This window comes from Pleurodeles waltl, chromosome 5, assembly GCF_031143425.1.
Source record: "Pleurodeles waltl isolate 20211129_DDA chromosome 5, aPleWal1.hap1.20221129, whole genome shotgun sequence".
NCBI classification, from domain to species: domain Eukaryota; kingdom Metazoa; phylum Chordata; class Amphibia; order Caudata; family Salamandridae; genus Pleurodeles; species Pleurodeles waltl.
Genome location: NC_090444.1, coordinates 1,665,942,103 through 1,665,968,243, shown reverse-complemented (window position 1 = coordinate 1,665,968,243; position 26,141 = coordinate 1,665,942,103). Strand labels below are relative to the sequence as shown.

The 26,141-nt window shown below is 45.0% G+C and overlaps 1 pseudogene; it reads left to right on the top strand.

Annotated features, from left to right (window-relative positions):
* LOC138297142 (b(0,+)-type amino acid transporter 1 pseudogene) overlaps positions 1-11,013 on the top strand; it is a 119,053-nt pseudogene extending 108,040 nt beyond the window's left edge.
* The last annotated feature ends 15,128 nt before the right edge of the window (positions 11,014-26,141 follow it).

Genomic DNA, 26,141 nt, shown 5'->3' with positions numbered 1-26,141 from the left:
ACAGTTTTTTCAACCGACCAAGAACCTGACACCTTGTCAATTATGCTGGCTTCTATTCTTGAACGAGTTTGACTTCGTAATCACCTACAGGCCCATTACTACACAACAAAAGGCAGACATGTTGTCCAGGATGGGTTTCTCCTTTGATGTTGCGCAAGACAGGTCAGAAGCATTATACCTCCAGAAAAAATCGTGGCTGTGTGCACTTTCTAGGACTTCCTTGAGAAAATACGGGTAGCCCAACAAAAGGTTCCCTGTTTAACTGATGTGTATGAAAAAGAGGGTTTACTATACTATGCTGATCAGTTGTACGTCCCTATCAAAGAATTAAGTGATACAGTGTTACATTGGGGACATGATTCTGTCCTTGCAGGTCACCCGGGTGAGAAAAAGATGTTAGATTTCTGTCAAAGATGGTTTTGGTGGCCGATACTTGTGTAGGATGTCAGAAGCCACGTCCAGACTTGTTCCACCTGTGTTCGGGATAAAACTCCACATACTCCAGCCACAGGATTGGTACTTCCCATGCCGGTGGCCCCATGGCATACCATAAATATGGATTTTATTTCTGATCCCCCAGCTTCCAATGGACACACTGTCATATGGGTGGTTGTAGATTACCTAACTAAAATGGTTCATTTTGTTCCATTAAAATGCCTCCCTATGGCTTCCAAGCTCTCTGATTTGTTTGTCCAACACATTGTACGGCTTCATGGGTTGCCCACCACAATTGTTTCCAATCGTGAGCCCCAATTTATATCACGGTTTTGGCGTAGCTTCTGTTCCTCTGTCGGTATGGACGTCCCCTTGTCCTCTGCATATCATCCACAAAGGGATGGGCAGACGGAACATGAAAAACATTCGCTGGAGCAAATCCTGAGATGTTACATTGACATATGGTCTACTGAGTGGGATAAGGCTTTACCTCTTGTTGAATTTGTAAATAACAACACTGTCCACATGCCTACAGGAGCATCCCCATTTTACTGTTTGTTTGGTCTGCACCCAAGAATGCTACCTTTAACGGGGTCCCAAACATCCACAAGAGTCCCATCTGTACAGGAACACCATAATGAGTTACAGGAGATTCAAAAACAAGTACAACACCCTTTAAAACTCTACCAAGCTCAAGTAAAAAAACAAGCAGACAAAAGAAGGAGACCTGCTCCCTCTTACCAGATAGGAGATCAGGTATGGCTCTCATAAAAAAATCTCCATCATGCAGGATCCAGGAAATTAAACCACCGATTTCTAGGCCCCTTTCCTATTGCCAAAATCATCAATCCTGTGGTAGTAGAACTGACATTGCCAGATGATTTCAAGGTACACCCCGTGTTTCATGTGTAGTTACTCCTTCTCTATTCCCTGATACTCGCAATGCCCCACCACCTCCCCCGGTAAAAGTACAAGGGCAATGGGAATTTGAAGTGGTCAAAATTCTTGACTCCAGGCTCGTCCGTGGTGTTCTACACTATTTATTGGCTTGGAAAGGCTATGGGCCTGAGGACAATTCCTGGGAACCCACGTCCAAAATTCATGCTCCACGTCTTACTAAAAAATTCCATCCCCTGCACCCTTCCAAGCCCTGCCCTTTGAGAGGGTCCTTGGTGGGAGGACTGTCAGGAATCACGCCGAACCTGAACGATGCAGACCGACTTTGCAAGGAGAAGATCGATGTAGCGACTGCATAGCGACCGGAAGTTCGACGCACTGCCCACCGGATCGACGCACAGCCGACCCAGGACGACGCAGCCCAACTTCCAGAGAGGAAATGACACAGAGCCTGCTGTGTGGGAGAAATTTCCACGCAACACCCACTGGATCGACGCAGCACTTGTGACTTCGCTCCGCAAGCCCAGGATTCCACTCACCGTCCCCGGGGCGCCAGAAAACCCTGTAACCCGAAGAGGAACCAAGTCAGCGCGCCAGAAATCGCCGCAAAGCCTTTCCCTGTGTGGAAAATAATGACACAAGACAGTGTGTGAAGGGGTGAAACCGACGCACACCTCCCCGTTTTCCACGCATTGCCTCCTCTGCGGTCCCTTGCGGAGATTTCGAACGCGAACCAGGTACTTTGTGCTTGCAAGAGACCTATATTGTTTTAAGAGACATTTATTTGTTTTACAAAGACGTAAGACACTTTATTTCACTTTTACAGTGATATCTCAACATCAACTTATTGCATTTTAATTGTTTTGACCTGCATCTTCTCAGATAAATTATATATTTTTTCTAAACACTATGTGGTGCATTTTTGTGGTGCTATATTGTGGTATTGTATGATTTATTGCACAAATACTTTACACATTGCCTTCTAAGTTAAGCCTGACTGCTCAGTGCCAGGCTACCAGAGGGTGGGCACAGGATAATTTGGATTGTGTGTGACTTACCCTGACTAGTGTGAGGATTCCTGCTTGGACAGGGGGGCCCTGACTGCCAACCAAAGACTCAATTTCTAACATTTTCCAAAACCATCTTTTACTCTCTTCAAACCAACAGCATCATTCATTCCACTCACATGATAGACTCTTGGAAACACTAAAGCTATTCAGCGGGAATCAAGACAATTACGAGGCACATTAAAATAAACAGTCTTACCACACACATAATAAATTCCTTTCAAAATTGGTCCCTACCAACCATCAAATTACCACTAACTACATAACTCCTCTCACCCTCTCACCGACATATTCAGTTGACCTAACCCCTGTAGGTCCATGATGCACCATACACAACTCACCCTTTCCTTCAATCTCCATTCTCAATCTTGAATGCAAATTCAAAAAAAGAAATTCTTCCTCAGTCTTAATCTGCTCTCCTATCTTCTTTTTACAGTTCCAATCTCCCACTATTTTCACCCTTTTCTCATTATATTCCCTAAGAAACTCAGGCTCCTCTGTACTAAATCTGCACACATACTATCATTTAGTTTTATTAGTATGGTTAATTTGTGCAACTGTTTTCAGAAATTTACCTTATTTTAACCCATTTTAGCATCTTCAGAAACCTGAAGGTTTTCCAGTGACACATTGAAATCCGTCAAAAAAGGTAACAGTAACATATGTTTATTAAACGTGCTAACAAACACATAACAAGCAAAATCATAGTACATTGGAATTTGTAGGTAGATTGCTTTGTTATCTGGAGAAGAATGAAGAAAAGTACACACAAAGCAAACCTTGATCACCATGATGTACACATACTCACCCAATATTTTAATGTAGATATATCATGAAATCCACTGAGAGTTCACTACATGTCTATGTATTGGATCCAACATGCATTGTAGATAATCCAACTTCTGGGGAGACATAGCCCACCAGAGAAAGGAAGCAGACCAATAAACCAATTAAGACTATTAGTGACATTATCAAGGAGATTAAACCAATATATTTGTAACATTTTTTATATGCCATATATATTCATCAAAAAGAAAAAGGAATGTGAAACTCCAAAAACCAAGAAGATTCTTCTTTCAAAACAATAATAGATATTGGTATTTTTTTTAAGTAATAATAAAACATCAAAATCAAATCAGACTTCAAATGATTATTAATCAGCTGTTTTGGTTCAGTTCCTCCAGTTCATGTTTTCAAATTATTTTACTTCATCTCGATTCTTTCGGAAAGGTAAAACTGACTTTACCACTGCCGGTCTCTTCTCTCAAAGTTCAAGGCGGCTCTTCTTCTAGTTCGTTTTCAAAAATGAATTTGCAACAGTGTTTTGGACTACAGATTTCTGTAGCTCACTCTTCTTCTTCTTTTCCTTCTTCAGACACATTTGCTAGATACGCCCTATCAGGTGAAACATACTTTCTGTTTGAATTTCTAGTTGTTACTGCTCTTTTAGAAATTGGTGACCCACTTTCACTGTTCTCTCAATCGATTTCAATCACTTCAGATTCTTCTTTGATTTACTTTAGTCTTTCATTCTGGCAGTGCTTTAATTTGCAGATACTCTTTACTGCCATTGGTGTCTCAACTCTTGCATTTTCAGTTGTGACTGCTACTGAATCTTCTCCACTCACTGATGGGCTTGAACTTTGATGAGCATCAGCAACTCAACTCACTGTGAACTGCTTTCTCCCTTTGGGGGTGTGGGATTCTTAAGAATCACATTTTCAACTGAAAACCTTCACTGTTTGGATCAGAGACTATCATTTCTTGCTGCCACTCATGACTTTGCAACAGATCTTCACTTTGACCCTCAATTTGAAACCAACCACAGCTGCTGATACTTTCACCAGGATTTTCACCTAGATCTTCACATGCATGAGCAACAACTTCTCCAACTTCATCAGTTTAAAAATATTCTTCACCCCTCCATCTCTGGATCCATGCTGTGAATTTGATCCTGAATCTGTGAATCATTGATCTTTTCACCACTTCTTTTTCTACTGCCTCATTCTTCATGTGTGGTTGGCATGGAGCCATTCGGGGCTCTTAAACACTTCACAGCAGCGTTATTTAACTTGAAATGGGCCTCTCCAACATTCTTTGAGAGAACTCTTGCAAACATATTTATAAGAACCAAATCTCCTAGGTTCCGGGGTTGGCATTGAGTTTTGTTTGACCATGCTGTTGTCCGACTCATCTGATGGGAAACACATTTCACAGTATCAGCTAGACATTTGCAGTAATCTAGAACAATGTCATCAGTCGTTGAAACAAGTGTAGCTGAAGAAATGAAGGCCAATCTCATTACTTGGTCCATTAGCACAACATGGGGTGAGAGACCAGTCTTTCTATCTGGGGTGCTTCTATTACTTAGGACAAAAGGAAGAGTGTTGGAAATTGGGCTATTGGCTGTGTGGCCAGCACAAATAATTATTCCTCAGTTGGCCTCAGTGAGAACCAAACACCCTATTGTAGCGCTTGACTCTTACAGGGTAGCGAGGCGGAGCAGTCGAAGACCTACTCAAGGAAGGTGGTGTGGGCTAGTACTCACCAATCACTGGCACACAATAATAGCACTCAATAAACAATTGTCCAGTCAGTACTTTTTCTTTAGAAAAAGGAAAAGTACATTTATTATGCACACCCTACTAAATACTACGCAGTAATTTACAAATATACATTGACAGATGGAACATACCATGGATGACATTTGTAACCACTGGTCACCCCCTAACCGGGTGATCCTAATGTATTAATTTTGCACGAATCATTGCCAAAATTGCAATACTTATAGATCAACAGACATATAAAAATTACCATGAAACCCCACTAAAATAATTTTTCAGAAATATACTTGGCCTTCCAGGCCTTATAAAATGTTACCACATACAAGACTTCTAAAGAACAAATTACTCCCAGCTGTAGAGTAAAAACTCAAGCCTTGGGAGAGCTTGAAATTACAAGTGAAACCAGAGAGGGTAATGATTTTGGGGTCCCCCAACTTAAGGTGGGGACCCAGAAGATGATTCAAGGAGAACAAGCGCGTCGTGCTGAGCTATTTAGTAGTGGTCCCATCGTTCCAGGACTACCAGGGGTGGGGATATGGGTGAAAATGCAAGTTAAGTAAAAGGCCCCATAAAGCATTGTGGGGCAGATCTCCAAGAGCAGTGAATAACATAGTATCAGGTCTCCTGCTGAGCAGGGAGAGCCATTGTGGCTTTATTGTTATTTTTTTCCTTCGTATGTGGCCTCACATGTTTTTGTGGGTATGCCCAGTCCCACCTGTGCACCCCAGAGATTGCCTTCGTTGGAGGGCAGCACAGGGAGTTCACCCCTGGCTGCCCTCGCTGACTCTCCACACCGGCAGCACTACTGCGTGCTGCAGCAGAAGCCAGCAGCCTCTCTGTGTGTCTGTCAGCTCCAGCGGGCAGACGTGTACGGTGGGGGAAGCCTCTTGCTGCCATTCCTGGGCCCAGGGATGGGGTGCTGGGCCCCTCCCACCTCCTCCAGGGGAAGAACAACTGTGCTTCCCCATAAATAAGAGTTCATGGGGTCAGGGATGGGGTCCTGGCCCCTGCACTATGAATCCACCCAGGGGAAGGGGTCCTCGGGTGAGCTAGAAACACCAGGAGGAGACCCCATGCAAGCCCTCTCCTTCACTAGAGAAGATGTCTCTTTCTTGCATCGTCCCCAGGTCCACCCTGGGGGAAATTATTAGCACAGCAGCGGAGCCCCAAATGCTCTGAGGCTGGAAAGTAGGTCAAAAGTCGCCAAACTTTAAAATGCCACAACTCGGGCCCCGTTGGGCTGATTCGGACGATCCTCAGTACATTTGACCGTTGATGGTGAGTTCTGTCTACCAGGTGCAGTTGCAACAACCATCCTCACCTCCACACCAGAGCAGTCCACCAAAAGCATGTTCTTCTGGCTCCTTGTGCAACTGCTCCTGTGTGGCTTTGTAGGTGGTTGCAGAAAAGTCCTGGGCTTCCCCCAACTGGTCCTCTGGGGGAGTAAAGGGGCCAGCCTCACTAGCCCTTAGGGAGACCATTGGTCCTGGGGTCAACTGGGCAGAGTCCTGGGTCCTGAGTTTGGGTCAGGGGGGTTCCTCCTTCCAGTTCTCCATGGCAACCCCAGGAACCAGCAGCGAAGCAGGTAGAAACTCCGCAGGCAAGACTGCGTCTTCCCCTTGTGCAAGGGTTTATAAAGGAGAGAGGAGGCTTCCAGAAGACAGGCACCCCTAACCAGTCCTGGGATGCCACATCATCTCCCCACCCCTGTCCCAACCTTCCTGAATAGCATTTTGGGACAATCAAAAATAGAGTCATTAAGGAGCCTCTGGACACATCTCTTCCTGGGGTCTCAGCTCCACTCCCCACTGACAACACTGCCAGGCATGTGCACACTAGAATTTCAAAGGTGGCCTCCTCAGTGGTTTAGCTCAAGTCATCTGGGCATTCTCTTTTGTTTAGTGGACTTGGGCAGGCCCATTCCTGGTGCAGTGTGACAGCTGGGTGAATGACAGCAGTCATTCCGCCCCACTCCTTTCCTCCTCTGGAGCAAGGAGAAGGAGTATTAATTGCTCCTTTTGTGTGGAGGCGGCATTTGTTCCTGCTGCTGGAGAAAAGGTTATTACTGAACATAGCACATAACAACAGGCCTGGGCTCTGATCCTGAAATGAGCCCGGAAAATATGAAAACTCTGAATGACCCACAAGATATACAATTACCATTTTGGAAGTTGCATATTTGGTTTCCTCACACAGGTTAGAGTCTAATTCAAGACGTCAATGGTCTCTGTGGGCCAAAGAGAAGGGAAACTATGCTCTAAGGCAGTTCCCTCCCTATGTGTATACTGGAGTGTCACTATAGTTAAAACAGTAAAGCACACTGGCTTTCCCTACTAGTGTACACTACCCTCATGAGGCCTATACCAGGTTGTAGGAGTCTGGCCTGGCTTATAGTGGGTACCTGATGGTACTTACACCTTGTGCCAGGTCCAGTTATCCCTTATTAGTAGATTAGTAGTGTTCTAGCAGCTTAGGCTGATAGAGGTAGTTATAGCAGAGCAGCTTAGGCTGAACTAGGAAACATGCAAAGCTCCTACTATACCACTTATATCATATAGCACTATATCATAAGAATCACAATACTCAGAGTTACTAAAAATAAAGGTACTTTATTTTAGTGACAATGTGCCAAAAATATCTCAGAGGATATACTCCCTTAAGAGGTAAGTAAAATACACAAATATACACACAAACCAACATCAGGTAAGTAAACAGTTAGAAAATTAGTGCAAGCACTGTAGAATACAATAGGATGCAATAGGCCTAGGGGCAACACAAACCATATACTAAGAAAGTGGAAAGCAAACCACTTAGGGACCCCAAGCCTAGTGTACTGTGTAGAGGGTCACTGGGAGTGTAAGAAAACACTAAGGGTGTCCAAGATACCCTACCCCAAGACCCTGAAAAGCAGGAGTAAAGTTACCTTACTTCCCCAGAAACACACTAAAGTCGTGATAGGAGATTTTGCAAGGACCACAACTGACTGCAAAGCACTGAAGACGGATTCCTGGACCTGAGGACCTGTAAAGGAAGGGGACCAAGTCCAAGAGTCACGAAAGTGTCCAGAGGGGGGCAGGAACCCACTAAACCCCAGATGAAGGTGCAAAATGGCTGCCTCCGGGTAGAAGAAGCTGATGATTCTGCAACAACGGAAGAAGCCAGGAACTTCTCCTTTGCACAGAAGATGTCTCACGGCGAGCTGGACGATGCAGAGTTGTTTCCACACAGAAAGACCGCAAACAAGCCTTGCTAGCTGCAAAGGTCGCGGCTGAAGGAAATGGGTGCTGCCCGGGCCCAGGAAGGACCAGGAGGTCGCCCCTTGGAGGAGGAGGCAGGGGGGGCGCTCAGCAATACAGAGAGCCCACGCAGAAGCATGCAGCACCCACAGAAGTACTTGAACACGGGTTCAAGAAAACTGAGCATGGCGGTCGGCTCAACACTACAAAGGAGGGCCCCACGAAGGTGGTGGTCAACTCAGCGAGTTGAGCAATGCAGGACAGAGCGCTGGGGACCTGGCCTGCGCATGAAGGATTCCTTGCAAAAGTGCACAGAAGCCCTAGCAGCTGCAGTTCACGCAGTACACAGGATTACTGTCTGGCATGGGGAGGCAAGGACTTACCTCGACCAAATTTGGACAGATGGAACACTGGACTGTCGGGGTCACTTGGATCCAGCTTCTGTGTTCCAGGGACCACGCTTGTCAAGATGAGAGGGGATTCAGAGGACCGGTGACGCAGAAGTTTGGTGCCTGCATTAGCAGGGGGAAGATTCTGTCGACCCACATGAGATTTCTTCTTGGCTTCCAGTGCAGGGTGAAGGCAGACATCCCCCAGAGCATGCACCACCAGGAAACAGTAGAGAAAGCCATGCTACAATGTAGCTGGTAGTCTTCTTGCTACTTTGTTGCAGTTTTGCAGGCGTCCTGAAGCAGTCAGCGGTCGATCCTTGGCAGAGGTGGAAGAGGGAGATGCAGAGGAACTCTGGTGAGCTCTTGCATTCGTTATCTGAAGAGAATCCCACAAGAGAGACCCTAAATAGCCTTCAGAGGAGGATTGGCCACCTAGTCAGGTAAGCACCTATCAGGAGGGGTCTCTGACGTCGCCTGCTGGCACTGGCCACTCAGAGGCCTCCATTGTGCCCTCACACCTCTGAATTCAAGATGGCAGAGGTCTGGGACACACTGGAGGAGCTCTGGGCACCACCCCTGGGGTGGTGATGGACAGGGGAGTGGTCACCGCCCTTTCCTTTGTCCAGTTTTGCGCCAGAGCAGGGGCTGGGAGATCCCTGAACCGGTGTAGACTGGCTTATGCAAGGAGGGCACCATCTGTGCCCTTCAATGCATTTCCAGAGGCTGGGGGAGGCTACTCCTCCCCAGCCCTTAACACCTATTTCCAAAGGGAGAGGGTGTAACACCCTCTCTCAGAGGAAATCCTTTGTTTTGCCTTCCTGGGACTGGGCTGCCCAGACACCAGGAGAGCAGAAGCCTGTCTGTGGGTTGGCAGCAGTGGTAGCTGCAGTGAAAACCCCAGAGAGCTGGTTTGGCAGTACCCGGGGTCCATGCTGGAACCCCGGGGATGCATAGGATTGGCATCCCAATACCAGATTTTGCATGGGGGGACAATTCCATGATCTTAGACATGTTACATGGCCATATTCGGCGTTACCATTGTGAAGCTACATATAGGTATTCGCCTATATGTAGTGCACGCGTGTAATGGTGTCCCCACACTCACAAAGTCCGGGGAAATTGCTCTGAACTATGTGGGGGCACCTTGGCTTGTGCAAGGGTGCCCTCACACTTAGTAACTTTGCACCTAACCTTCACCAAGTGAGGCTATAGGTGACTTATAAGTTACTGAAGTGCAGTGTAAAATGGCTGTGAAATAACATGGACGTTATTTCACTCAGGCTGCAGTGGCAGTCCTGTGTAATATTGGTCTGAGCTCCCTATGGGTTGCAAAAGAAATGCTGCAGCCCATAGGGATCTCCTGGAACCCCAATACCCTGGGTACCTAGGTACCATATACTAGGGAATTGTAAGGGTGTTCCAGTGTACCAATCAGAATTGGTAAAAATGGTCACTAGCCTGCAGTGACAATTTTAAAGACAGAGAGAGCATAAGCACTGAGGTTCTGATTAGCAGAGCCTCAGAGACACAGTTAAGCACCACACAGGGAACAACACATTCAGGCCACAAACTATGAGCACTGGGGTCCTGGCTAGATCCCAGTGAGACAGGCAAAACAAACTGACACACAAGTAAAAATGGGGGTAACAGGCAAGATGGTACTTTCCTACACAGGTGAATACTTATCCCTGCAGAGTCCTCATTGCACCAAGCTACCTGTGTGCTGTTACCAGGCTGCACACAACAGTAGTCTCCCACACTCAGCTCGCACACGTGTGCACATGTGTTCCTGTGTTACAGGCCAAGTGCCCCTTGCTGCATTGCAGTGGCCTTATCTTAAAATACAGACACTGGTGATAAACACATGCAGTCCGTTTACCTTGTGATTACTGTGTGTAAGACACCAGTAGTGAGACTCATCCACAGTAAAAAGTCTAAAAACTGGGTGATAAAAAATGCAAAGAAAAATCAAGGTACACTGCTGGGCAGAACCCAGTGCAACAAAGGTCATCTGGTCGTTTTACAATAGTGAACGCACACACTTTGCTTAGTTTGTTTTTGATGGTCCATTCACACTCCCCACAACACCTGATGATTGAGGACGATACCTACAATGGAACATTTGACCAATCTGGAGAGCTGTACAAATCAATTTCAAAATTTTATTCTTAAAGTGGGAACCACAATCCATCTCAATAGAGGTCAGCAGGCCAGATGGGGTATTAATTGCCTCAACAAAACCTTGACAACAGTCTCAGGATTCCCTGATGGGTGATAGTGCACTTTACAAATACAGATAACATAACTGCAATGCTATCTGATTTCCAGTTGGGGTAGTCCTCAAAACATCTTGATAATTATTTTTATAATCCACTTCTTTTCTCATCTTCTAGGTTTTCCTTCTAGAGGATCCCTCAATTAACCCAGAGAAGTATGTATTAGATTCAATAAGAAATATTGTACAATTTCTGCATTATCAACATAAGTATCACTTGATATTTTTGAATATCATTTTGCTATGTCTCTTGAATTGTAATTTGTTCATTTGATATTAAAGCTTCATTCTCAAGTGCACAGCATCTGGCCACCTGGCCTCTGTATTTATTTCTAAGCATGGTCATATATTTTCCAGCCTTATGGGCCGTACACATAACCACTGCATCTTCTCTTGGCTGATGTATTGCTTCCAACAAATCAAGTATGTTGAAGGGTTCCTGGTGGGAGTCCCAGAGAATATCACACAACCCTTTTGTGACCACAACTGTCCAAAGCCATGGACCACTTCAAAACCATATTGTCTGTCTGTATACATCTTCACACTCAAATTGTCTACATGGCAGCAAGCTCTTGTCAGTGCAACTCAGATATGCCACTTGTGCTGAAGTTCCATTCAGCAGGTAAGATACATCATGAATTTCAGAAATGGAACATGCTGCATAAGCAGTCTTTATTACTCCACAATGTTCTCTCAAACAAGAACCACCCGCAAACAGAATCAGAGCAGCCCTTTCAAGGGGACGTTCTTCAATGTCTAATCTTAGCTTGGTATATAACTCTGTGACATTGATGCAATCATATTCTGGTTCATAATCATCATCATCATCACTCCTGTCTTTGTCTTCATTACTGTCTGGAACAGGAAACAGATGTGCAAGATTTGGGAAATTACACCTTTTGAGAGAGATATGCTCAGCTGCCAGTATGACTTGCTCATATCTGGTCAGACTACGGTTTGTCATGTGCTGTGTCAGAGTAAAGGTCAGCTGAATCTCTAACAGAATGTGAAACAAATGCAAGCAATGTATGTCTCATCACAATTCTGTAGCTTTGCCCAGTTTCAGTGCAACAGCTGCTATTGCTTTCAGACAACTAGGAATACCTACAGCTACAGCATCTAACACAGTTGATATGTAGGCCACTAGCCTCATTACTCCACAATGTTTTTGAATAAGGACTGAAAGAGTACACATGCCTGTCTCGTGGCGATAAAGAAAAGAACCCATATTGTAATCAGGCATTCCAAGATAAATCAGTTCTTTCTTACAGTACTGCATCTTTGTGAGGGAAACCTTGTGACTGTTGTCAACTAAATGGTTCAATAGTGCAATCATATCAAGTTTGCAGTCTTCTTTTGTCTTAAATGCCACCAATAGGCAATCCATTTATTGAACCTGGACTGAATTAAAGGGCAACTGTAAACTTTCCAAACTTTTTTTTAGGATGTAACTAAAACTTGAAGAATTTTCAATATACCCTTGTGTGATATCGACACGAAACAAGAACTTTATTTTGGAACTGGAACTCAAAAAGAAATTGACCTTCTTCATGCAGAGGAATGCAGAGGAATGTTTGGCATATGTTGATGACTGTATACCATTTGGCATCTGAATCTGGAACAAAATTAACCTCAGTATTCTGTACCACTGGACAACATAGAATTACTATTTTATTTGACTAAGGTCCTGCATGATTCTCCATTTACCACTCATTTTTTATACCCATCAAGGAAGAACTGTAAGAACTACCAAGCACTGCCAGCAGAATTCCTTCTTCATTTTTTGTAGAAGGGTATCAGTCCTTCTTCTTCCTATTTTGAAAGTTTGTATTGCCTATTTCGATGGAAAACTCCATTTGTGGTTACATTTATCTTGGCAGACTTTGCACTTTTAATGAGTCCTATCTCTTTTCCTGTGAAATCCCATACCGCTTTCTTGACAGCACGTGTTAAATGACGAGGCAAATCACCTTTAGTGAGGACTGGAATCAAATGAATTTTTGAATCATGTGATTTTATTTAAACCTTGAGTCTTCATCTTAAGTTTTAATTGCAACACCATCCGGATGTACAATAAATCACATAGTTCATCTTGCAAAGCAAGTCTTGTCCCAACACACTGACAGGACTCGAATCACACACACTGAACAGATGATTATTCTCAATTGATGTCAACAAGGACATTTGCTTAACTTGGTTAACAATCTCATGACGAAAACCCTTAACGAAAGCAGATATGAAAGAACTCGCTCCATCTTTCTCTGGATCTTCAGCTCCAGTGTGCTTCTTAAAAATCTTCCTCTCAAAATAGGCATGTACTGAATCTTTCAGCTCTTGTGTAAATTCCCAAACTTTTGACCAGCTAACTTCCAACTCCAGCATCTTCTTTTTCAAATGCTCTATCACTGCTCTGTACTTTTCAGCAGCCATCTCAGACGGAATATTATTAGGTGCAGTTCTAGTTGGTTCCTCCGTCAGCCAAGCAACAGCAACCTTACTCTTAGATCACAAATCACTAGGAACAACAATCTCAAACAGTTTATCAAAATCAATCCAAAGCACTGTCAAAGTCACTGTCAATCTATGAACCTCATTGTACCATTTCTCAGGTTCCTCTCACAGTTTTGAAAAATTCATCCTAAAACATAAATATCACCTCTCGTACAAGGTACATGCACATAGTTCCTTTGCAAGGGAAATTCTGGAACTGCTTTTAACTCAGAATCACTAACAGACCCCTTTCTTTCTTGTCTCTAAAGCTTTCCTTTTAGTAGTAACCTTCTTCTTCCACCTTTCTCTGCACTTTCTCAAACCCCTCCCGTCTTTTATCTTCTTAACCGTATGCTTAATGTGACCTTATAAAGTTATTAAGCCCAAATATTTCATGTCATCATTGGTCAAATCCATTTTGTAATTTCTCTGCACATTTTTCATTTGGCTGACATTTGACTGACGTCCACCTCACACTTGACAACCAATTCTTAAAGCTTATCATGTGCTCCATTTGCACTGCTTCTCTGATCAAGTAGCTCATTTCATCCACAATGTATGACATTGGCCTGTCCCCTGAAAGACTTCAAATTCAATCTTTAAAAGCCAATGTCAGTACCTGTTTCTTTAGGAAACTCAGCAGTAACAGTAGGAGCAGGTATGTCACTTGAAACCGATGAGACTATGGCAGTTAGTACTTGGTTCAACATCAATGTATTCTCAGGTGAGGCACTCAATGATTCACCCACAACTGTATCCACAGTCAATCCCTGTGTTTGTGCAATTGTACCATCTCCCGCTGCACCTGTACCCGTCCCACAAAACCTTGCCACTGTCTCTGGATCCCATCAGTGTATGGAGGAGGTCTAGAATTCAAAAGGTCATTTAAAAAGTTATCCTCCTCATCTGAATCCCTCTTTTCTAGATTCTGCTTCTCTCTATCTCCCTCATCACCTTTTCTTCTATTGTTGCTTTGACTATGGCAGGAAAAATGCTCACTCTTTCTATCATATCCTCTGTCACATTTATTCTGATTATTACACTTGTCTTCCATCCTCTGACTGAATGAATCCTTCACCTCCTTTCTTCATTTTCTTTCTTTCCTTCTCAGTTGCCATCCGATCCCATTTATTTAGTGCCTCATACTGCCTGGGTCTAGGTAACAGCTTTCTATCATTCATGGTGTGCCTCTAGAAATGTAACTTCCTGATGTATCCTCGAAATCAAACTGCAAATGTGTGTCACAAGAAGTTTATTCATGCCAGTTGCAAATTCAGGTACAAGTATAAAACCCAATGTTTGTCATCATTTCATACAGAGGCGAACTCTCTACTGCTATTTCGGTCCCTCCGTCTCAGGTATGCTATTCGCCTTTTACTTTTCCACAAAGCAGAACCTATTGTTCTTCCTCAAAAAAATCCAGAAACTGCACAAACAATAGCAAACAATAACCAATCCCAGCGTGGCTAAGCCAAAGGTCATCCAATCACAGCACAGCTTTGACAGCAGCCAACCAACCACAGTGCAACTCTGTGGTGAGGCTCATCAATTCCAAAGAGATTCTTGGGCTGACTAATCAGTTGCAGCATGACTTCTCTGTGACTGAGAAAACAATTGTGCAGCCTTTCTCAACCAACACACACTAAATAAGCAAATAAAATCTGCCCAACCTAAATAGGAGAACATCAGCAGACTAAAATAAAACAATTTCACAAATAACAGAAATAAGATTTGCAGCAGTGTCAATTTCAATTCACACCATAACACACTGTGGTCCAGCGGCAGTCGACCAGTAGGGCCAATATACAAAATCACTAAAACTTCAGAATCATTTTGGTATGATCAAATATCTTACATTTCAGCAAATCAGAGCTCAGCAAATCAGAGGAAATTTTTATTAAGTGCCATATTGCCTTAACACCTAAGCTAGTTATTATGAACATTATGACTGAAAATGGTACAGTGAGTTAGCAGAAGGACCTTGAAGTAAAGTTGCAGTCTTGTGACTGGGCCAGGAAAAATTAATCTAGAGCAACATGAACAGTGACAATGGAAGTAAACAAACATGATTCTGCTTGACTGTGTGCTGCAGAAATGCCAAACAGTGAAATCTGCAGAGGGAATAGGGTGACATGCATTTTGGAAATTATGGCTGCCCAGCATACAAGGCCTATTTCACCCTCAACTGCTCAGGCTTTTCCTCTCCCAGTGCTGAGCCCTGTTTGTTAGCTATTTGGAGTACTTAAGCTCACGCCTCCATAACTTTTACCACATAAGGCATCAATGGAAAATGTGTGTCCTTTTTCCAACATCATGGGGATTCTAACAGTAGCAAGGGTTTGTGTATTCCCCTTTGAGTGGCCAGAGATTTTTAGCCAAAATATAGCTATTTTATTATTTTTAAAAATGGGAAAAAGTGATCTGTGCAAAAGTATCTGTTTTTTTCATATAAATGGCATTAACTAAAGTTTTGTTGTGGGAAAATTACCAGCTTCCCTGTTTTCAGGAACATGCAGAGCTGTACTAAAAAAAGAAATTCACCGCAGTTTTGACATCTTCCTAAGAGGTAGCTCATTTTTCTGAATTTTTGTACTTTCAACTTATTTCTAGTTTGTCTTGGAAACAGGTGTGAAACCCATGGGTGATGCCAGAATGCTATACATTTCTGAAATGTAGACAAAATTATAAATTCAGCAGTGGGTTATTTGTTTAGATCCCTCAAGGTTTTCCCAAAGAAGGTAGCTGTTAAATGTAAAAAAGATTGCAAATGGGTAGGAAAAAAAGGCCATTCATGATAACATTTTCATCTGTAACTTCTTGTCATAATGGCTGATTTACAAAAGCAATTCACTGGTGTGTCTGCTAGACATTTCTGGCTGTGGTGATATTTAGGGTTTGTAGGTTCTCCATGGATCCCGGGGTACCCAGATCCAACAACTGAGTTGCATCTTACAATGGTTTTTCATTGTGTATAGAGTATCGGGCAACTCATATGGTAAAATATAAATAGTGTTAGAGAGTGAAAAATGGATATGAAGAAAACATAATTATTTCTGAAATTAACACCAGACACTGAGTCGAGTGGCAGTGGTTATTTGAACATTTCTGAATTTGTGGGTACTCATACTAGCCTGTGACGCAAATGTCTTATTTTTTCATACACTGGCATGCATTTTAAAGGCACAAAAACAAGGAAATCCCATTGGTAATAATAAATGTTCTACTACTCCATAGTGCCACACATCTGTTGATATAAATGGTACCCAACTTGTGTGGCTGGACCTAGCACTTGTGTACACAATACACCCCACAACGCGACCATATTTTGACCAGCAAAATCCAGGTGTTTTTTACATCATGGGTAGCTGCGGATTTTGGGCTCTAGCTCACCCTTCACACAGGAAAACCTACCAAACCCAGAAATGTCTAAAAAACAAAGATTGAAGGGGGTCCAGAGTGCTGTGACTTCTGTGGGTCTAACAAGGTGTTTTTACACAGAAGCCCTTGTAAACCTCAAACTGCATCCCAAAACACACATTTGTCTTTAATTTTTGTAAGGAAACTTGAGGAATGTGTATGGAGTCACAAATTTGCTACCGCTGTGCATTTCCCCAAGACTCCTGATAAAAATGGTACCTCACTTGTGTGGGTGGACCTAGCCCCTGCGACAGGAAAGTGGACAAAATGTAAACTGGACACATCACCTTTTTCCATGGAATAGTGGACCCATTTTTTTCTAAATTGGGTAGCTGAAAGTTTTGGGCCATAGCTCAACTAGCACCTAGGGAAACCTACCAAACTTGCACTTGAAAACTAGGCACATGGGAGAGTCCAGGATGGCTCTCACCAAGTAATGTTACCTAGTAACCCTTGCAAACCTCAAACTTTGGCAAAATATACCCATTTGCCTCACTTTTCTGTGCTGTAAAGTTCCAGAATCTGTAGGGAGTCCCAAATTTCCTACCACCCAGCGTTCCCCTACGTTTTGCAATATAAATAGTTCCACATTTATGTGGGTAGGCCTAGCCCCCACAACATGGGCACGTCACCTTACTCCACTGAAAAGTCTGTTTTTTTGCAATTTGTGTAGCTGTGGATTTTGGGCCCTTGCTCATCCGGCACCTGGGGAAGCCTACCAAACTTGCACTTTTCTCAAATATTGCCTGCCATAGACCAAACACACACAACACTTACATCAGCAGACTCCTGCCAGTCAAGGGCCCATCTCATTCATATTAGGGGTGAGTGGAACTCACAGAGTTTTTTTCTGTGTAATCCACACGATTACAAGAAAACTCTGTGAGATTCCACAGTTTTCCGCAAATGAGTGGAAATCGGCACATTGTGGTGCTTACGCTGATTTTTTATGCCAGGAGCTTGTTCTGTGCTGAAAAATCAGCTTTAACAGCACTACGTGGCATGCCAGAGGGCACTTCTGCTCTAGTTGATTTTGCTGCTGGAGCAGATTTTCTATTTGAGTGACAGCTTTCTCACAGCAGATGGTCACGACCACCCACATTGGAAAATTCTTGCTGGATGCCCTCCTGGGGCCTGAAAATCATGCTAGGTTACCCTAACTCTTACTTAAGCTTGACAACTTACAGTTGGCAAGGTAGCCATGAGAAAAAACTCCACCAAACAGCGGTTTGGTAATTTTGGACACAACTCTGCATTACAAGTGTAATGCAGAGTGGTCAAAATTCTGCCAACTCCACCAGTGGAGCGGAATTTATCATCCAACAGGACTGAAACACTAGTCACACTGCCAGTCAAACACTCATCAACCAACAAATATTTTAAACACACCTCTAGCAAACCAATACACACATTCTGCCAGCCAACAGCCACACACTGTGCCAGACAACAGCCATGCAGTTGCTACTGCACAAATACTGCCTGTTATGGTTGGGTTACTGCCTTGACCACAGTTTCACTTCATCCATGAACATCTTCTTCTACTTACACAAGAACACAAGATCACTATGAAAACACACCTAGGTTTTGGTTTGACTACCTGTTCATGTGGATCTCCCGAAGTTCTAATTGCGAGGGTGCGAGGTGCACCTTTGCTAAAGACTCACTGTGGAAGCCTGATTAGCCTCAGAAAGACTTTTCTTTCATGTGCTTTCAACACACTCAATGCACTGTTCCAGTGTGTGGCTGTAAGTTGCGGCTCTCTGGGGGTGCATTTGTGGCTCATTGCTCAGACTGTGTGACCAAATGTATCTTTAACAATGGGTCTAAACATTTCGGGGAAGACTAAACTAAATTCCCTAAAGAACACTTCTAGAAAGACTAACAGCCTTAGGGCAGGTGGATAGGGTACTCATTCAAAACATGGCACATGTTATGTTCACTGTTATGTGCAGTGCATTGACTGAAATGCACTAGCTACACTACGGGTGAATATCTGCCATGTTGTGACATGGTATAAAGGTGGCAAACAGGTCTCTCATATGACGTGACAAGTGGTGGATATAGTGATCTTTGTGTTACTCCTATCTTGTTCATCTGCCTTATACCTACACAGGATTCTTATGACAACAAACCTAAGTTAACCTTTGGTTATGTGTTCATGTCTATCATTCACCTGGAGTCCTAATAACGTGAGAATGCCATGTTCACCTTTCCCAACGCCTCTCTTTGGCAGAATACTTAGGTTCAAGAAGACTTGACTTTCATGTGGCATCCTCTGCTCCCACTGCACTAAATCCAACTCTTTCCTGTCTGTGGAAGAAAGGTGGGATTATCTAAGGATGCATTGCTGGTCAGTTCCTTTATCAGTGTTAGCAAATCTCCTTTTAAAATTGTGTCTCAACATTCTGTGGCAGAACTCTACAAAATTCCTTAAAGATCATTTCTCTAGAGACAAATAGTCTTAGGGTTTGGTGGACAGCGCACACAGTCAAACCATAGTGAATGCCCTTTTGACCATTATATGCAGCACACTCACTGAAATGCACTTGCAATATGGTGGACAAAACTTCTGGCACATTTTGGAAGGGAAAGAATAGGGGCAAGCAGCCAAAAGCAAGACCAATGTGAGCCAATAAATTCACGGTGTCTCAAACTTAATTTAGAAAAAAACAATCTTAAATTAGAGTTCTTCTTTCAAAATGACATAGATACATTTTCCAAGACTATACAGCTAGTCAAGTAACGGCCTATGGAAGGTTTATTTTTCCATGAACAGTTATTTGGGACAGATAGTAACTATTAATCTATTTGCTCGACGTCTGTTTCCCAGAACTTCACTTTTGTGAGGTGCACAGTTAACCAAGTTGGCAAACACAAGCCAGGCAGATATGGGCACTGTGGACAGTAAAATCCACTCTCATGCCCCTCTCCTTGCCATGTAAAAACTCTGCATCAGCGAGATTGGCAGCTCTTTTGCTCTGATACAGGAAGGCGGTCAGCAAAGTGCTGATCCTGCAGCCTTGCAATGTCCTCCGCAACAGACCAACTAGAAGCTACTGCTTCTTTAGCAGTAAAGATTTCAGTAACAGACAAGTGAGAGTCAAGGAAGGGCATCAGCCTTCCTGTGTTGACAAAAGGAAAAAGAACAGATGATGGACGGATTGCTGAACAAATCAAACATTCACCTCCAGTCTAAGATCTAGGTTAAATCCATCATTTTTTTGCTCAACACGCCACCCCAGTTTGGACCCAACCAAATACAAATCACTCTTGACCCTGCTCCCCAAGGGAACAGTCCAGCCCAAACTGCCAGGCCAGGCCCTCCCTGGACCGGAAACAACCATCCTGATACCGGTTTCAGGGTATCACCCCTCATCAGATAAGGCTAGCTTGAATCAAGTGGTATAGTGAGCACCCTTCTCATTTAGGACAAAAAAGCAAAAAGAACAGATGATGGACAGAATGCTAAAGAAATCAAACATTCACCCCCCAGTCACTGATCTGGGTTTAATCCATCATCTTTTTGCTCACCACGCCACCGCAGTTTGGACCCAGGCATATGCAAGTCTGCCTTGACCTTGCTCCCCATGGGAACAGTCCAGCTCAAACTGCCAGGCCAAGTCCTCCCTGAAGCAGAAACAAGCATCCTGGGACCGGTTTTGGCGTATCACCCCTCATCAGCAAGCTAGGGTGAAAAAAACAAAAATAACAGATGAGCACATATACTTCCCACCTGTCTGAGAACTCGACATCAAACAGTATGTTGCACTGCAACTCACTGCTCTTGCTTTTTTGGAGCATCTTGCAAACAAGCTCCTAAGGGAATCCTTTGTGGTGCTTTCTAATGGGACCACAAGTAACAGTGCCAACTTTGTACAGTTCAGTAAACAGCTGGACTCAGCAATAAAATGTATGTACATAAATGTTATCACCTTTATTTAGGAGAGATTGGGCAAGCTCCCATACAATCTTCTCATTAACTTCTAACGTGGAAGGGCAACTTACAGGATTTATTAAATAGTCCTTCCCTATGTATACTCTCAGGCTGTACACATAGCCAGTAGTGCTCTCACTCAAGATGTACATCTTGATGCCATAATGAGATCTTTTACTAGGTATGTACTGCCTGAACAGAAGTCGTCCTTTGTACAAGATCAGTGACTCATCAACTGCTATAATCTTTCAAGGAATATAAATCTCAGAAAATTTGGCAGAGAATAACCTGTCATTGTCTGTGTGTTTCTGGGGGTAATGCAGAAAAATTGTTATTGAAATGAAGCGTATGCTTCAAAATAAAAAATCTGTCGCTGCTCATGACCAGCGAGAAACAGGGTGTTACCCAAACCACACGAGTAGAGCAGTGGGAGTGTATGGTTGGGTTGAGGATTTTTCCCATCTTCAGCCTTAAGCCCAGAAACATTTTCAGGTCCCCAGATGAAGAGGGAGTCCACAGGTGTAATCTAGTGTGAGTAGCCAAAGTGCCTCCATGCTCCATCAGAAACTGTTCAGCATACAAATTTCCTGAAGGAAGTCAGCTTGCAAAAAAAAGATGGAAGTAGTCAAAAGGCAAAGAATTAGCTGTATTGACGTTATATCCAGTATCTCCAGTGAATGGAGGAATTACTGGCTGAACTAAATTTTGAGTCTGCCTAGCACGCACTGTGTGCTCAGCGCCCTACCTGCCTGCACGCTACATTGGTGTATCCTGTCACTTGCTCTTCGCTGTACAGTTAGTGCTTGAGAATGGACATCACTACTACCAGGGCTATGTTCCTCTGAATCACGAGAAGATTGCTCATTAGCGGAAAGAACTCTGAAAAAATCTCTACCAGACCCTACTCTTTGACTCTCTCCCTCTGATTCTCTCTCAGTATCAGACCCAGCCTCAGAGATCTCATTTATTTTTCGAGTTAGCGTTCAGGAAGCAGTCATCCAATGAGATGCCATCTCTGTTTCTAACTAAAACTTTCTGGCCTAGGGAAGAAAGCAGAGGTACTCATGGAAATTAATGCTGTGTGTCTGTGTGTGAGAAATGAGGGTGTGTGCCATGAACTGAAAGATTGTAATGTATTGCTTTGAGTCAGTAGTAATGTATGATCACAAATAGATTAGTCTCAAACTTGCACTTATCTGACACAAATAACTTTTTCAAATATCCAATGCTGCCAAAATCTTCTCCAAGATCCAATGCTACAAAAAACGTCTCCAGCAAACCTTAGAAAAAAGTATATGAAAAAAACATTAGTTTGTGTTGCAACACGCATCATAAGAAAAAAGCCCATTATGCTACATTTGTCCCTGATACCAACAGAAACGTTTGCGAGATGTGCTTCTTGTGAAAGAGCAGAATGCAGGTGACTCACAATAAAGTTAGCCTTTTGCACCATTTGCTCCTCTTCTTCCAACCACCACAGTATAGGGCAACATGTCAGCCCATGTCAGGCTTGTGAGTTCCTGTGTCTTTCACATTTTATTTTCACCTGGCATAGCATATATCATTGGGGAAATGCGTGATCACACTTCATACATTTATTAGTCATTGTGCTGTTCACATGGCACTTCTACCCAGTGTGGAATACATCAGGGGTCAATGGCTAAATTGTCTTCTGGCACTGCTCAATTATTCAAATATGCTCATTTTGCTTCCACCTACAACAGCATAGGGAAATGCATCAGCCCACCCATCACAGGCACCTAAATACTGTGGCCATAGTAAAAAGAAAGGGTCTGAGTAACTGATCATTAGCTGAAATGGGCTCACCCAGTGCTTTATGATGTGCTAGGTGTAAATAAATTGTGAGTGGCATACTAATCAGCGGTTGAACTGCTTCCTGGGAGGGTTCACCTAACTACATTCTGCACTTTGTTAACAATGAAAAAACATGAATGCACATATATCTTTAACACCAGTATATTAAAATTCAGATTGTTGGTTTCTTACCACTAGACTGGAGATGAGCAGAAAAACAGCTGCGGCTTCAATTCCATTTGAATGATGAGTTAAATCAGCTAACTAGCTGCAAAGATAAAACAAATCATTAGACACTAAGGGGGTCATTACAACCCTGGCGGACGGTGTTAAAGTGGCGGTAAGACCGCAAACAGGCCGGCTGAACAAAAAAGGGAATTATGACCGTGGCGGAAACCGCCAACATAGACAGCCACTTTAACACTCCGACAGCCACAGCGGTACAGACAAGCAGCACGGCGGTCACCGCCAACAGACAGGCGGGAGACAAAGTACCGCCCACAGTATTACAACAGGCCAATCCGCCACCTTTTCCAGGGCGGATTCTCCGTGGATAAAAACACGGCGGAAACAGCTTTTGCAATGGGAAAACGCTCACCTGAACACACTCCACAAGGAAGGAGGATACCATGGAGCCGGAACTCCAAATACTCCCTGCAATTGTGTTCCTGCTCCTCTACGAACATCAGCAACGGCGGCGCTGAAGACAACGGTGAGTACTGCACCTACGACATAGGGGACGGGGAGGCAAAAGTCAGGGACACACACACGCAACGCCCACACCCCCACCCCGACCCTCGCACACTACATCACACACACCAATGCATAACCAAACATCACAGGAACAACCCCCCCGGAAGACAAAAGGAAATGAAGTACAACCATTGTAATGTATCAAAATACAGTAAGCACATATATACATAAATATATACACATTCCAAATATATACATCACAATTAGTAGTGCAGGTATGCACATTTCAATGTCCGTGGACCACTGGGCCCAAAATGCACGGGCGACGCCCACACACGATACCTGTCCAGAAACAGAGAGAACACTGCTGGGGCATCAGATAGAAATACAACAGCACCTCAGGGGGAAGGGAAGGGGGGGCACCTCAGCCGGATGACAGCACCACGCTAGATCCACGACAGGGCTTCAAGCCCATTGATGTATCCTGGGGACTGCAAAGCCACAGTCTCACAAGTCTTTGCAGTGGGTAGTTTGCCCACTGTACCATTCTGGGGAGTGCAAAGCCACAGTCTCACAAGTCTTTGCAGTGGGTGGTTTGCCCACTGTACCATCCTGGGGAGTGCAAAGCCACAGTCTCACAAGTCTTTGCAGTGGGTGGTTTGCCCACTGTTGTATCCTGGGGAGCGCAAAGCCACAGTCTCACAAGTCTTTGTAGTGGGTGGTTTGCCCACTGTACCATCCTGGGGAGTGCAAAGCCATAGTCTCACAAGTCTTTGCAGTGGGTGGTTTGCCCACTGTACCATCCTGGGGAGTGCAAAGCCACAGTCTCACAAGTGGATAACAGTCTACATTGGTTTTGGAGAGGGACTGGTGCCCACAGTGCTTCATCCTGTGAAGGACAGACGGAGTGGATGCTGTTTTCCACTGGTTCTGGAGGGGGACTGGTGCCCACAGTGCATCACGCTCCCCGTGACGGTCCCAGTTCCGTCACTGCCCCTGCCGTACATGGGCTAACGATGCTTGAGTTGGCAGTGCTTGCCCTGTTCAGCGGTGCTTGCCATGTTCAGCGGTGCTTGCCATGGCGGTCTTTGCCCTGTTCAGCGGTGCTTGTCCTGTTCAGCAGTGCTTGCCATGGCGGTCTTTGCCCTGTTCAGCAGTGCTTGCCCTGTTCAGCGGTGCTTGCCATGTTTAGCGGTGTTTGCCATGGCGGTCTTTGCCCTGTTCAGCGGTGCTTGGCCTGTTCAGCGGTGTTTGCCCTGTTCAGCGGTGCTTGCCATGGCGGTCTTTGCCCTGTTCAGCGGTGCTTGGCCTGTTCAGCAGTGCTTGTCTTTGCTGCCTCTGACCTGTGCAGCGGTGTGTGCCATGGTGGTCCCTCATTGCCCAGCAGGGCTGTGGCTGCCAGGGCCCTCCTGGGCACTGACTCTGGCGGTGGTCTCCTGACCAGTGACGATTGTGCTGCCCTCCTGGGCACTGACTCTGGCGGTGGCCTCCTGACCAGTGACGATTGTGCTGCCCTCCTGGGCACTGACTCTGGCGGTGGTCTCCTGACCAGTGACGATTGTGCTGCCCTCCTGGGCACTGACTCTGGCGGTGGTCTCCTGACCAGTGGGGAGGATGGCGGCATTCTCCGCCTTGCTGCTCTTCCCAGACTTTGGCGACTTCTTCTGCCCCTTCCCCACCTTGGGAGGAGTCACAGCTGACTCGACACTCCCCCCGGGACCCTTGTGAGCGGCTTTGCCTGCAGGAGTCTTCACCCTCTCCCGTCGGGCACTGTCTAACGTCTGGTGCTACACAGGGGGTGGACTGGCAGTGCTTTTGCTCCGTGTCACACTGGCTGCCCTGGTGCCCGGGGCATTCCACATACCTCTAACAGCCACCACTGGTACCGGACTTTTTTTGGCTGAGGTGCTACTACGGGACCTATGAATTGGAGGGGGTTTGTGGGACAGAGGTCAAGGTTGCTCAGGAAAAGTTTATGACGAACACTGGGACAGGTAGCTGGAGGGGGTATGGGAGTGGAGGAAGAGGAGGTGGTTGTAGGAGGTGTAACTTTTGATGCTTTGGGTGCAGGTGCATGTTCAGGAGGCTGTCGTGAGGTGGATGGATGTTGGGTGTGTGTGTGCCTGCGTTTGTGTACTTTGGGAGGGGGCATCACAGACACACTGGGAGAGGACACAGGGGACGTGTAAATGGTAGTGGGGGTGGTGAGTGCAGGTGAGCGGGTGTGGTGCTGGGTGTTCTGGTGCGAGTCCTAGTGGCTGTAGTGGTAGTGCATGCAGGTGAGAGTGTAGACGAGACTGGCAGGGAGGAGGGAGACGACGAGGAGGGGGACACAGTGGAGGCAGTGGATGTTGCTGTGTCTGTATGTGGTTGATGCTTGTGTGAGTGCCTGTGGGATGTGGGGTGCCTATGTTTGCCTGAGCTGCCCTTGTGTGTTGACGTGTGTGCAGGCTAGTCTGATGGTGTGCTTGGGATAGGATGAGGTACAGGGGATTGGGTCTGGGTGGAGGAAGTTGGAGGGGGGATGCTAGACACAGGGACAATGGCTGCCATCAGTGCTGATGCCAGAGATTGCAGGGTTCGATGATGGGCAGCCTGACCAGAATGAATGCCCTCCAGGAATGCATTAGTGTGTTGCAACTCCCTTTCTACACCCTGGATGGCATTCACAATGGTAGACTGCCCAACAGTGAGTGACCTGAGGAGGTCAATGGCCTCCTCACTGGGGCAGCAGGGGTGACAGGGGCAGGGGCTGAGGTGCCTGGGGTGAAGGTGATGCCCACCCTCCTGGGTGAGCGGGCACGGGGCGAATGCTGAGGGGCTGCTGGGAGGGCGGTGCTGGTAGGGGGGGTGGCGGCTGTACCTGTAGGAGTGGGGGGCACAGATTTTCCCACCACCACAAGGGAGCTCCCATCGGAGGACGAGT